The 13,594-nt window shown below is 43.7% G+C and overlaps 1 protein-coding gene across 23 annotated transcripts in view; it reads left to right on the top strand.

Moving 5' to 3' along the window:
- The window catches only part of MED21 (mediator complex subunit 21), a 1,150,573-nt gene that overhangs the window by 978,691 nt on the left and 158,288 nt on the right, over positions 1-13,594 (top strand). Inside the window, exon 1 of one of the 23 annotated variants that reach the window (XM_050746791.1) lies at positions 11,016-11,019. The exons of the other annotated variants lie outside the window; for them this stretch is intronic. The gene's annotated coding sequence lies outside the window, so the exon portion shown is untranslated. Of the gene's footprint in view, positions 1-11,015; positions 11,020-13,594 lie in introns of those variants that run through there. 23 annotated transcript variants of the gene reach the window in all.

Consider the following 13,594-nt stretch of genomic DNA (forward strand, 5'->3'; position numbering starts at 1 on the left):
CTGGGTCCAAAGGAGGGAAAGATAGAGGTGTGTGACTTGGGAAAAGGAGATTCTTAGATGATTTTCTGTTTTTCTTCTTTGGAGATGGAGTCTTGTTTTGTCGCCCAGGCTGGAGTGCAGTGGTGCAATCTCAGCTCACTGCAACCTCTGCCTCCTGGGTTCAAGCAATTCTTGTGCCTCAGCTTCCCGAGTAGCTGGGACTACAGGTACCTGCCACCACACCCAGCTAGTTTTGTATTTTTAGTACAGATAGGGTTTCACCTTGTTGGCCAGGCTGGTATTGAACTCCTGACCTCAGGTGATCTGCCCGCCTCAGCCTCCCAAAGTGCTGGGATTAGAGGCATAAGCCACCGCACCAGCCATGTTAGATGATTTTCTAACTTAGGTTAAGGGAATCAGGAGCAAATACGTTGTACAGGTGTACCTAGTTCTACTGTCACCTCTCTTATTACACTTCACAGATACTGTGTTTTAAAAAAAATTGAAGGTTTAAGGCAACCTCAATCAAGCAAATCTATCTGCACTCTTCTTCTGACAGCATGTGCTCACTTTCTATCTCTGTTTGACATTTTAGTAAGTCCTATGGTATTTCAAACTAAAAAAATATATATTTTTAGAGATGAGGTCTCACTACATTCATTGCCCAGTCTGGTTTCAAACTCCTGGGCTCAAGCAATCCTCTTCCCTCGGCCTCCCAAAGTGCTGGGATGACAGGCATGAGTCACTGAACTGGCCCAAACTTTTAAATGATTGTATCTGTTGTGGTGATGTGTGATCAGTGGTCTTCGATGGTTACTATTGGAATTGTTTTGTGGTGCCATGAACGAGACCCATATACGACGGTGAGCTTCATCAATGAATGCTGTGTGTGTTCTGACTGCTCCATTGATCGGCCATTCTCCCATCTCTCTCCCTCTCCTCTAGCTTCCCTCTTTCCTGAGACATAGCAATATGCAATATTGAAATTAGGCCAACTAATAACCCTACAATGGCCTATAAGTGTTCAAAAGAAAGGAAGAGTCTCAAGTCTCTCACTTAAAATCAAAAGCTAAAAATGATTAAGCTTAGTGAGGAAGGCATGTGGAAAGCTAAGATAGATTGGAAAAAAAAAAAAAAACAAAAACCTAGGCCTCTTGTGCTAGACAGTTAGCCAAGGTGTGAATGCAAAGAAAAAGTTCTTGATGGAAATTAAACATTCTACTCCAGTGAACACACCGATGATAAGAAAGCAATACAGCCACCTCATTGCTGATATGAAGAAGGTTTTAGTGGTCCGTATAGAAGATCAAACCAACCAACACATTTCCTTAAGCCAAAGCCTAATTCAGGTGAAGGTCTTAACTCTTTTCAATTCTATAAAGGCTGAGAGAGGTGAAGAAGCTGCAGAAAAGTCTGAAGCTGGCAGGTGTTGATTTATGAGGTTTACGGAAAGAAGCTGTCTCCATAACATAAAGTGCAAGCTGAGGCAGCAAGTGCTGATGGAGAGGCTGTAGCAAGTTATCCACAAGATCTAGTTAAGCCAGGCACGGTAGCTCATGCCCATAATCCCAGCACTTTGGGAGGCCGAGGCAGGCAGATCACCTGAGGTCAGGAGTTCCAGACCACCCTGGCCAACATAGCAAAACCCCGTCTCTACTAAAAATACAAAAATTAGCTGGGCATGGTGGCGGGCATCTGTAATTCCAGCTACTCAGGAGGCCGAGGAAGGAGAATCACTTGAACTTGGGAAGCAGAGGTTGCAGTGAGCCAAGATTGTGCCACTGCACTCCAGCCTGGGCAACAGAGCAAGACTCTGTCTCAAAAAAAAAAAAAAAAAGAAGATCTAGTTAAGATCACTGTTGGAAGATGGCTAAACTGAATAACACATTTTCAATTAGATTAAACAGCCTTCTATTGGAAGAAGATGCCATCCCGGGACTTTCAGAGCTAGAGAGGAGAAGTCAATGCCTGGCTTCAAAGCTTCAAAGGACAGGCAGATTGTCTTGTTAGACACTAATGCAGCTGGTGACTTTAAGTTGAAGTCAATGCTCATTTACCATTTTGAACATCCTACGGCCCTTAAGAAGTATGCTAAATGTATTCTGCCTGTAATTTCTGAATGATGGAACAACAAAGCCTGGATAACAGCACATCTTCTATAGCGTGGTTTACAAAATATTTTAAGCCCACTATTGAGACCTACTGCTCAGAAAAAGATAAGATTACTCTCCAAATATTAGTGCTTATTGACAATGCACCTGGTCACCCAAGAACTGTGTTGGAGGTGTACAAGGCGATTAATGTTATTTTCTTGCCTGCTGATGCGCATCCACTCTGCAGCCCTTGGATCAAGAAGCCCTTTTGAATTTCAAGTCTTATTAAAGAAATGCATTTTCTGCGGCGATTGCTGCCACAGATAGTGATTTCTCTGATGAATCTGGACAAAGTAAATTGAAATCCTTCTAGAAAGGATTCACCATTCCAGACGCCACTAAGAACACTTTTTTTTTTTTTTTTTTTTTGAGACAGAGTCTCACTCTGCTGCTCAGGCTCAGCTCACTGCAACCTTTGCTTCCCAGGTTCAAGCAATGCTCCTGCCTGCCTCAGTCTCCTGAGTAGCTAGGATCACTGGCATGCACCACCACACCCAGGTAATTTTTGTATTTTTAGTAGAGATGGGGTTTCACCATGTTAGCTAGGCTGGTCTGGAACTCCTTACTTCAAGTGATCCACCTGCCTTGGCCTCCCAAAGTGCTGGGATGACAGGTGTGAGCCACCAAGCATGGCCCAGATGCCACTAAGAACATTCGTAATTCATGGAAGGAAGTCAAAATATCCACATTAATAGGAGTTTGTAAGAGGCTGATTCCAACCCTCATGGATGACTTTGGGGGGTTCAAGATTTCAGTGGAGGAAGTAATTATAGATGTGGAAACAGCAAGAGCTAAAATTAGAAATGGATCCTAAAGATGTGACTGAATTATTGCAATGTCATGATAAAACTTGTACAGATGAGGAATTGTTTCTTATGGTTGAACAAAGAAAGTGGTTTCTTGAGATGGAATCTACTCTTGGTGTAGTTGCTGTGAATACTGTTGAAATGACAACAAAGGATTTAGAATCATACATAAACTTAATTTTGAAATTATCATATTACCCAGTCTTATGTATTGAAACTATACCTGGCACATGGTAGGAATTGAAAAAAATGTTTACCCAATTGATATATTTAACCTAGGCTTCTTCTTTGTACTGTTTCCATCTGTAAATATTATATTTACCAGTGATGATTTTAAGATTCCTTTTCTACAAAAGCACCTTCCTGACAGCAAAAAGATTGAGAGCATGGGCTCTGGCATTAGACCAGGTCTGATTCTGGCTCTGCCACTCACCGAGCCATATGAATCTGGTCAAGTTGGTTAGCCTCTCTGAGCTGCTGTTTCTTCATCTGCAAAACTGGGATCATAATAGCTTCTAACTCATAGGACTGTCAGGGATGACACACAGCACGATGCAAGTCAAGTCCTTAGCACAGTGTCTGATGTTTGCAATCAGTGGAATCCTAGCAAACTAATGCCTGGGAGAGAAGGAAAGAGGAGAAGATGAAAGTATGTGAAGGAATAGGGTAATGAGATGGTTCAAGCTGGAGAAATGGAAACTTTTCTCGGATTAAGCAAGGAAGAGCTGGAGAGGTGCTAGGAGGAACCCATGAGGAGATGTACCTGCCAGATGTAAGTTTGTTAGGTGCCTTTATTTTATATTTGTATTCAGTGTCTGCTCTGTGCAAGGCACTGTTTAGGTGCTGGGGATTGACAGGTTTTAGTTTTTAATATATTTTTTAATTTCAATAGTTTTTGAGGAACAGGTGGTTTGTATGTTACATGGATGTTATTTAGTGGCAATTTCTGAGTTGTTGGTGCACCCATTGCCCAAGCAGTGTACACTGTACCCTATGTGTAGTCGTTTATCCCTCACCCCTATCACCCCCACTTCCCCCTGAGCCCCCAGTTACCAAGGCAGAGGCAGATGTTTTTTCTCCTAGTAAGGGAGAAAAATGATACATAAGGAAAGAAGTAAAAAGAAGATGAAATTGCTTACAGCGCCGGGAGCGGTGGCTCACGCCTGTAATCCCAGCACTTGGGAGGCCGAGACGGATGGATCACGAGGTCAGGAGATCGAGACCATCCTGGCTAACATGGTGAAACCCCGACTCTACTAAAAATATAAAAATTAGCTGGGCATGGTGGCGGGCGCCTGTAGTCCCAGCTACTCAGGAGGCTGAGGCAGGAGAACGGTGTGAACCCGGGAGGCGGAGCTTGCAGTGAGCCGAGATCCAGCCACTGCACTCCAGCCAGGGCGACTGAGCAAGACTCCATCTCCAAAAAAAAAAAAAAAAAAAATTGCTTACAGCAATAATAATCTACAAATGGATTAAACAGACCAAGGGATAAAGAGGGAGGATGATGGTACTTTAAATGGGGAAGTCAGAACACAGGCCTGAGTGATATGAAGAAGTAAAATGTAAAGTCTGGGCAAGTAATGCACCAGACGGAGGGCACTGCAAATGTTAGAGCATCTGTTTCAGACATAAAGAAGCCCAACGTGCCTGGAGGGAAAGGGGATGGGAGGTGAAGTCTGGCAGAGACACCTGGGCCAAATGCTGGAGGGCTTGGTGAGGCCTGATAAGGCATTTTCTAAACGTGGTGAGACACTGACGGAAGGGTCTTTTCCCCCCACCTGCCTGCCTCCCTCACCTGTCCATTACAAGGCAGGAGAATGTTATGGTCAGATTTTTTTTTAAAATATCATTCTGACTGATGTTTTGAAAATAGACCATTGGGGGGAGAAGGGTAGGGGAAGAAAAGAAACCATTACAGGACTTTGCAGTGGTCCAGGAAACAGATATGGTACTTTGAACTAAGATGGTAATGTTGAGATGTACTTGGAATAAAAATATACTCTATCCTGAAAGTTAAACCAATAGGATTTGGATGTAGTGTATGAGATAAAAGGGTCAGATCTGATTCCTTTGCCAGCCACAATCAGTTGGAATCTCACAGGAATGGATGAAATGTGCCTGACGGTGGGTTTAAAAACTCCAATTGGGCCAGATGTGTAACTCAACCCTGTAATCCCAGCACTTTTTGAGGCTGAGGCAGAGAGATCACCTGAGGTCAGGAGTTCAGGACCAGGTGGCAAACATGGCAAAACCCTGTTTCTACTAAAAATATAAAAATTAGCCGGGCGTGGTAGCAGGCCCCAGTAATCCCAGCTACTCGGGAGGCTGAGCCAGGAGAATCGCTTGAGCCCAGGAGGTAGAAGTTGCAGTGAGCCAAATCACGCCACTGCACTCCAGCCTAGGTGACAGAGTGAAACTCTGTCTCAAGATACATACATACATACATACGTACATACTGTAGTCTTGGAAACCAACCAACCAGACCAAAAAAAAAAAAAAAAAGGAAACTTGAATTCTTATAAATTTTTGTTTGTTTGTTTTCTTAGAAACAAGGTCTCACTATGTTGCCCAGGCTGGTCTGAAACTCCTGGGTTCAAGGGATCCTCCTGCCTCAGTTTCCCAATTAGCTGGGACTACAGGTGTGCAGAAACTTGAGTGAATATTTTTTAAAAATTTAGTAAAAATGGAAGCCATCATGGATAAACAACCACCACCACCTCAATCTAATCAAGCTTTTTAATCTGCCAGTAAGGATCCACATAAAGCATGAAGTTGCATCTGATTTAACAGCTATATGAAAAGCTGAACTTCCCCAATTCATCCTGAAAACCAGTTGGTTTTCCTTCTCTAGATGTAGAGTGCAGAATGCAGGCCGGGTGCGGTGGCTCATGCCTGTAATCCCAGCACTTGGGAGGCCGAGACGGATGGATCACGAGGTCAGGAGATCGAGACCATCCTGGCTAACATGGTGAAACCCCGACTCTACTAAAAATACAAAAATTAGCCAGGCACAGTGGCAGGTGCCTGCAATCCCAGCTATTGGGGAGGCTGAGGCAGGAGAATCGCTTGAACGCGGGAGGCAGAGGTTGCAGTGAGCCGAGATCGAGATCGTACCACTGCCCTCCAGCCTGAGCGGCAGAGCCAGACTCCGTTTCCAAAAAAAAAAAAAAAAAAAAAAAAAAAAAATCGCAATCACCTGACTATAGTCAGCCAGGTCCCCCTCTGGTAATTAGGAAAATTACCTCTGGATGAATCTATGCTATGATGCTAATTATGCCCTAAGCAAAATGAATAAGGTAGGGCAAGTTAACCTTCTTTCCTGTTCCATCCCTCCCCTCTAGATGCCTAACTCACTCCCACCAACACTAACAGTCACTGGCATGCAGGGTTCCCACACAGGATCCCACCCACAGACTGTGTCCCAGGAGATGGCATTTCATTTTCCTGGAACGCATCAAACCACACTGTCTTTTATGTCCCATTCGCTAAGACAACTTCTCTTCGTGACCTGACAATGTGAGGCAAAGAGCCCAGTACTGAAAACAGCCCTCTAAAATAATGGAATGTTTTTAAATGAACCAAGATGTTTCGCTCAATAAGAGACAATAAGTATAAACATTCCAGGTAGAACTAGTACTGAGAAAGACATTCTGCACAGAAGAATGTTGTTGAAGATATCAAAAAACTGAAATAAAATTTTCTTTCCACACCAGGCTGTCCTGGGAAGCCTTGTGTCTCCCATTATTCCCTACTTAAAATAGGCTTTCCACTCCCACACCCTCCCTCGCAGCTGCCTCTCAGAGGGGAGTGGTTCCCCAGATCTCCTGATGTGGAGAAAACAATCCCTGGCAAGTGGGCCAGCTGGCCAGGGCCCAAGGGGAAGGATGCCAGCTGTAGCTTCTCCAGGCAAGGTGCAGAAGAAGGCTCAGGGCCTGGAGCCGGGCTCCCACTACATACAATAGAGTCAGGTCAAAGCTGGTTTCCTGGCCCAGTCACCATGGAGACAGTTGCTAAAATACTTAACTATCAGACTCCACTTTTGGGCCCAGAGCTCAAGCAAAAGAAGCACAGAGAAGCACAGGTGCTGACAAGCAGGAACTACCTAACCATGAAGTGTCTGTGGGCCAGCGTGCTGGCGCCGTGTGCCACTGAGAGAGTCAAGCTTTATTTAACTCTTATTCCTGAGAAAACACCAGCACATTCTGGTGCTCCTGCCATTCCTGTTCATTGACAAGCCTGTGTGTTGATGAACTTTTTGGTACATGAATGTCTGATTTGCTTACGTGGCTGCCTTAGAAAAGAGGTGTGCTCAGAGCTCACAATGAAGATGTCAAACATTCTTTACATAAGGATTTTAATTTTAAAAATAAGAGTTTTGTGGTGATGAAAAAAATGCTAAAATTTGATATCTTCGTTCCAAATGAAAAATGTTCTTTATTTCCTTTCCCTACTCTTTTCTACGTGTTGTACATGCCCGGAAAATGTACCAATGTGTCATTTATGAAACAACTTCTCTTGATATAATGTGTCTGAAAACCCTCTGAAAGGTTAAAAAAAAGTCAAATAATTATAATATTTCCAACATCGTTTCTTGCCACCCTCCCCTATCCTCCAAATCTCCTCTTTTATGCATGGCAGTTCATTTCCAGCATACCATATTATACGTGTTGTTATGCTGTGTATTATAATTTTGACTAAAATTCTCAATGGGCAGCCAGTAATCCTTTCAGTAAAGTAGACACAGAGATGGTTTAGGTAGCAGCGTCTACCACCCCTATCCTGGCAGTCACCAAACTCTAACAGAATTGCCTCTTTTCTTGTCTGTGTCCTCCACTAGAGGATTACGAGCTGTGCAAGTCGGTAGGGGATGGGTCTCGTCCACTGTTTTATCTCTAGCACTCAACACAAAACCAGACCATAGTGGGCACTCAAGAAATGTGTTTTGTTTGTTTGTTTGTTTTGTTTTGAGATGGAGTCATGCTCTGTCACGCAGGCTGGAGTGCTAAGGCATGATCTCGGCTCACTGCAACATCCGCCTCCCAGGTTCGAGCGATTCTCCTGCCTCAGCCTCCTGAGTAGCTGCGATTACAAGCATGTGCCACCATACCCATCTAATTTTGTATTTTTAGTAGAGACAGGGTTTCTCCATCTTGGTCAGACTGGTCTCAAACTCCTGACCTCAGGTGATCCACCCGCCTCTCAGTCTCCCAAAGTGTTGGGATTACAGGTGTGAGCCACCACATCTGGCCAAGAAATGTTTATAAAATTATTGAATAATCTGCTGTTTGTGGGAGCTTTAACTCAGGCATTCTAAACTGCTTACCGGTGTCTTTTTGGCCAGTGAACAAGACTTGTAGGGGAAGCGGATGGTCTTGTCACTGGCCATGAGCTGCTCACCATATATTGAGAAGCCACATTCAGCTAACTGCTTCTGACTGATCATGGAAGTTTCTATTAGCAGCCTGCAGTACATCAGAGAAATGACAGCCTTTTTTTTTTTTTTTTTTTTTTTTTTTTTTTTTTTTTTTTTTTTTTACTTTAAGTTCTGGGATACATGTGCTGAACATGCAGGTTTGTTACATAGGTATACATGTGCCATGGCAGTTTGTTGCATCTATCAACCCACCATCTAGGTTTTAAACCCCTCATACTTTAGGTAGTTGTCCTAATGCTCTCCTTCCCTTTTCCCTCCACCCTCCGACAGGCCCTGGTGTGTGATGTTCCCCTTCCTGTGTCCATGTGTTCTCATTGTTCAACTCCCACTTATGAGTGAGAACATGCAGTGTTTGGTTTTCTGTTCCCATGTTAGTTTACTGGAGATGATGATTTCCAACTTCATCCATGTCCCTACAAAGGACATGAACTCATTCTTTTTTATGGCTGCATAGTATTCCATGGTGTATATGTGCCACATTTTCTTGAAAATGATAGCACTTTTAAGCTGGAAGAAATCTTGGGTCAATGTGGGCTCCAGGCAGCAGACGTAGAGCATGGAGTGTGCCTCATTTTGTTGGTTTGCTCCAGGAACTCTCACTACACCAGGCTTCATTGTCCCTAGAGTGGAAGAAAGAGGAAGATAGTCATTTGCCTTTTTAAAGAACACAGCATTTATTGTCTTGCTATTGGTGTTGAGAGTAGTTCGCTCACATGAATTTAAAAAGTAAACTATTTTTCAGAAATGTTCTCAGAAAACAATATCTGTTTTGATCTCGAGACAACTGAGCAAGTCAAAAGAAAAAAGGTAAGGCAAGGAGAACTGTTTTCTCTGGGTGTCAGTACAGCACACCTGGCTACATCTATCAGTGGAGTTTACATTATCCTATCTAGTATCAAGTACTCACCACTCCCAGAGTGAATCTCTCACTTACCTCCATATAACTTGTTTATAAACAGTAAGTTACTAGGGGGAATTTCATCCACATCTCTTTCAAAACTCACATTTCACATTTCAGTGTCAATGATACAGATCTTGAATAGTCAAATCTGAAAGCCAGCAAATGACAGGTTCTGGGTGCCCTGGCAGCCACAAAGGCCTAAAGAAAATAGCTAGAACTATAGTTCCTCTACCTTGTAATAAATTCTCCTTTTCTCTGTCTGCTAAACTGAATCCAAATTTGGAGGCTTTCTAGTCACTGGGTTCTTTGTGTCGAAAAAGAAATCCTATTGATAAAAATAAATTGCATTCAAGTTGGAATTTTACCAGACTTTTCCATTTTCAGTAGTAATGCAGATTAGATGCCCTAAATGACTTTCCCAATAGAAACAAATAAAATGTTGGATAAAAGTATCTTTTTAAACTCTTGAGACAGCAGAAAGCAAGAAATACTCGGCTCTCCAAACCTAGTAAAGGCAGGCACCTTACAAGGTAAGCAAGCTTTGCCCTTGAGCATTCCTGAGTGACCTTGAAGACTGCATCCCTACTTAAATGGCTGCATGGGACATGGGGGACAGGAAACAAAGCTGAAGGGCCCCACAAAAAGGAAGAATCTAAACTGGGGTCCTAAAAGGCTACGTCATCAGTGTAAGAATAAATGATATAATAATTCTGCTGGGCGTGGTGGCATGCGCCTGTAATCCCAGCTACTCAGGAGGCTGAGGCAGGAGAATCGCTTGAACCCAGGAGGTGGAGGTTACAGTGAGCCGAGATCATGCCACTGCACTCCAGCCTGTGTGAGAGAGTCAGAACCTGTTTCAAAAAAACAAAACAAAACAAAACAAACAAACAAACAAAACCTCTGTTGTTAATAAGCCAATTAGTCTATGGTAATTGGTTATAGCAGCTCCAATGTACTAAAACCGTTTCCCTCTTGAAAGCCAAGCAAGCAAGGGTAGTTACTTCTGTTACTTTTCCTGCAATTGCCACCAGGAAGAATGGTCCAATCGACTCATGTTTCTGACACGTATAACCAATACCAGTGATTCTCAACAGGGTGTGGAGAAGAAGGAAGGAACTCCGTAGAGGGAAGGACGCCCTCTATGGAGACATATCAGAATCACCGGAGAGATTCTTTGAAACTGCATGCTCTCCATACCTAAGTGCTGAGATTCTGGTAAAAATCTCCCTTTACTCATTGAGAGTCAATGCATATGGAGTCACTGTTACAAAAAAGCAGTGTTATCTCTCAAATATGTTGCTACTGGAAATAGTTGTGAATCACTGCTGTAAGAAGTGATTTGGAGTTTTCTACTGAGGATTCATTGATGGATTTAAACTGGGTCTTGGAAAATGCACAGGGTTTGGGCAGACAGAGGGGATGGAGGTCATTCCAGGTGGGATAATTGGTAGAAAGGCAGAAAAATAACATTGAGACATTCACTTTCCCCTGGAGCACAAGTTAATGTAGAGAGAGAAGTCTGGAAGATTAGAGTAGGGTTACATTGTGGAATGTAAACTCCGTAAGAGCAGGCGCTTTGCTTGTCTTGTTCAATTCTTTGTGCTCAGTACCCACAACTGTGTGCCCATGATAGGGCCTCATGTGTGTTGAATGAATAAAGTTTGACCATAAAATTAAAAATTTAGGTCATTATCTTCCAGCATGAAGACCATGGAGAATAAGTGATGACAGTAGTAGAGACGGGGGGCGGGGTGGAGTAGGGGGAGAGTTTAAGCAAGAGATTTGGATGAAGCAATAGATTGGGAAAGCCCAGGAACAGAGAGAAGGCAAAAGCCAAGCACCAACCTCCTGGGAATGTTTAGAGAGAGGAAGGGATGGAAGAAAATCCAGCAAAGATAAGGAAGTGTTCGGTAATACATACAGCAAACATAAAATATCATCCTATAATTTACAAACTCTCCCATACATGCAGCATTAGGTAAGAGAGGCATTGTTTCTCCCATTTTACAGACTTCAGAGATATGATGATGATGGTGATGACGATGATGATGATGGTGATGATGATGATGATGGTGATGATGATGATGATATAAAGGTAAGACAAAAATCAAGCTGGTCACAGAAACTAGGAGTCAAGCAATGGTAAGAATAAGGGTTAATCTGTCTGGGTCCCATCAGGAGACAGAAACCACTCAGTAACTTGAACAGAAGAAGTGGAATATAAATTGCTAAACTAAGATTTAGCAATTTATATTCCACTTCTAAACTAAAAAAGATGGAAAGGGAACTAGAGGCCAGGCACAGTGACTCACACCTATAATCCCAGCATTTTGGGAGGCCGAGGTGGGAGAATCGCTGAGCCCAGGAGTTTGAGACCAGTCTGGGCAACATGGCAAGACCCTGTCTCTACAAAAATTAAAAAATTAGCCAAGTGTGGTGGCTGTGGTCCCAGCTACTCAGGTGGCTGATGGGGGAGGATCTCTTGGGCCTGGGAGGTGGAGGCTCCAGTGAGCCATGATTGCAGTCACTGCATTCCAACCTGGGTGACAGAGTGAGACCTGGTGAAAGAGAAAGGAAGAAAAGAAGGAAGGAAGGAAGGAAGGAAGGAAGGAAGGAAGGAAGGAAAAAGAAAGAAAGAGAAAAAGAAAGAAAGGGAGAGAGAAAGAAAGAAAAGAAAGAAAAAGAAAGAAGGAAGGAAGGAAGGAAGGAAGGAAGGAAGGAAGGAAGGAAGGAAGGAAGGAAGGAAGGAAGGAAGGAAGGAAAAGCGTGTCTTAAGGGTAATAGAGTACCACCCAAGGAAAGGAAAACCTGGAGGAAAGTCCACCCCCCAACGAGTGAGATTTAGACTTCATTAGAGAAAGTATGGATGCAGCCCACTTTATGCAGAGAAGTCAGCTGGGCTGCCTGGGCCAGCGCCGGTCCACAGCCACCAGGCAGCAGGAAACAGCCCTCCAGGGCACAGATGAGCCAAAGGCCGGTGGGCAGGTACACAGAGAGAGTTGGGGTGCCACTGCCAACGGGAGGTCTGGAACATGCCAGTGTCCTTGTCAGGAGAGTCATGATGAAGTGGGTCACTAGGCCTGGGCTGGGCTGCATACAAATCACCAAGGGAGCAGAGTGGCTGCAGCGGAGCGCCACTGGATATACCGGTTCACACACAACGTGGACTGAAACCAAGAGCGCCTTTTCCCTCCGCAGTGTCTCTTTATCGCCCTCTACTGACAAGTCTGAAAATTGTGCTCACTACGAGGGACAAATGCTGTAGGGTAGCCCATCATAGAGGATACAGGAGCTAAGAGGAAATAAATTGACAGTTGAAACAAGTGGTTATTTGACATTTTCAAAGGTACCTGTGTATCGCTGAGCTTTTTCATAGCAAGTAACAGAAACCAGTGAAGCTGGATTTGGTGGACTGAGAAACGGCTAGGATAGAGTGGACAGAGGAAATGGAGATAGGTAGGAGGAGGTAGAGATGCGTACTGACAGTAGTGATAGTCATCACTGTGGTAATAGCAGTAGTGATGCTGTAGGTTAACATGGCAACATCAGAGCAACCCGAGAGAAAGTGAGAGATTTAATGCCCCAGCGTCTCCATATAAAATCACAGAAAACAGTAAAAGACTCTGGTGAGCTGAGCCTGGGTCTCCTACTCTAATGGGTTTTTCCCCCTAGCAAGAGATGCTGAGTATTATTATTGAGGAGGCCTGAATCATTTGCTTACTCCTTCGACCAAAAAGATGGGTGACTGATTGGCAGCTGTCAGCTCATCATGAGGTAGGAGAGGAAAATTTTCCCAAAGGAAAGCTGTTACTACTAAAAAGGGAACATAGATGAAAAGGTTCTAGGCTGGGTGCGGTGGCTCACACCTGTAATCTCAGCACTTTGGGAGGCCAAGGCGGGTGGATCACCCGAGGTCAAAAGTTCAAGACCAGCCTGGCCAATATAGTGAAATGCCATCTTTACTAAAAATACAAAAATTAGCCGGGCATGGTGGCGTGCGCCTGTAGTTCCAACTACTTGGGAGGCTGAGACAGGAGAACTGCTTGAACCCGGGAGGTGGTGGCTGCAGTGAGCCAAGATCACGCCACTGCACTCCAGCCTGGGCAACAGAGCGAGACTCCATCTCAAAAAAAAAAAAAAAAAAAAAAAAAAAACAAAGCTTCTGAAAGGCATAAACCTCTAATGTCTCTCACAGGGTCACAGAGGAAAAATGGGAATAAGGCCAATGCGGAGAAAGGCTTTTGTTTGTTGTAGTTTATGTTTGTTTTATATTTTCAATATATTATTACATTAATTCATTTGTCCTCTTAAGAGTCGATGT

Source organism: Macaca thibetana, chromosome 11, assembly GCF_024542745.1.
Source record: "Macaca thibetana thibetana isolate TM-01 chromosome 11, ASM2454274v1, whole genome shotgun sequence".
NCBI classification, from domain to species: Eukaryota; Metazoa; Chordata; class Mammalia; order Primates; family Cercopithecidae; genus Macaca; species Macaca thibetana.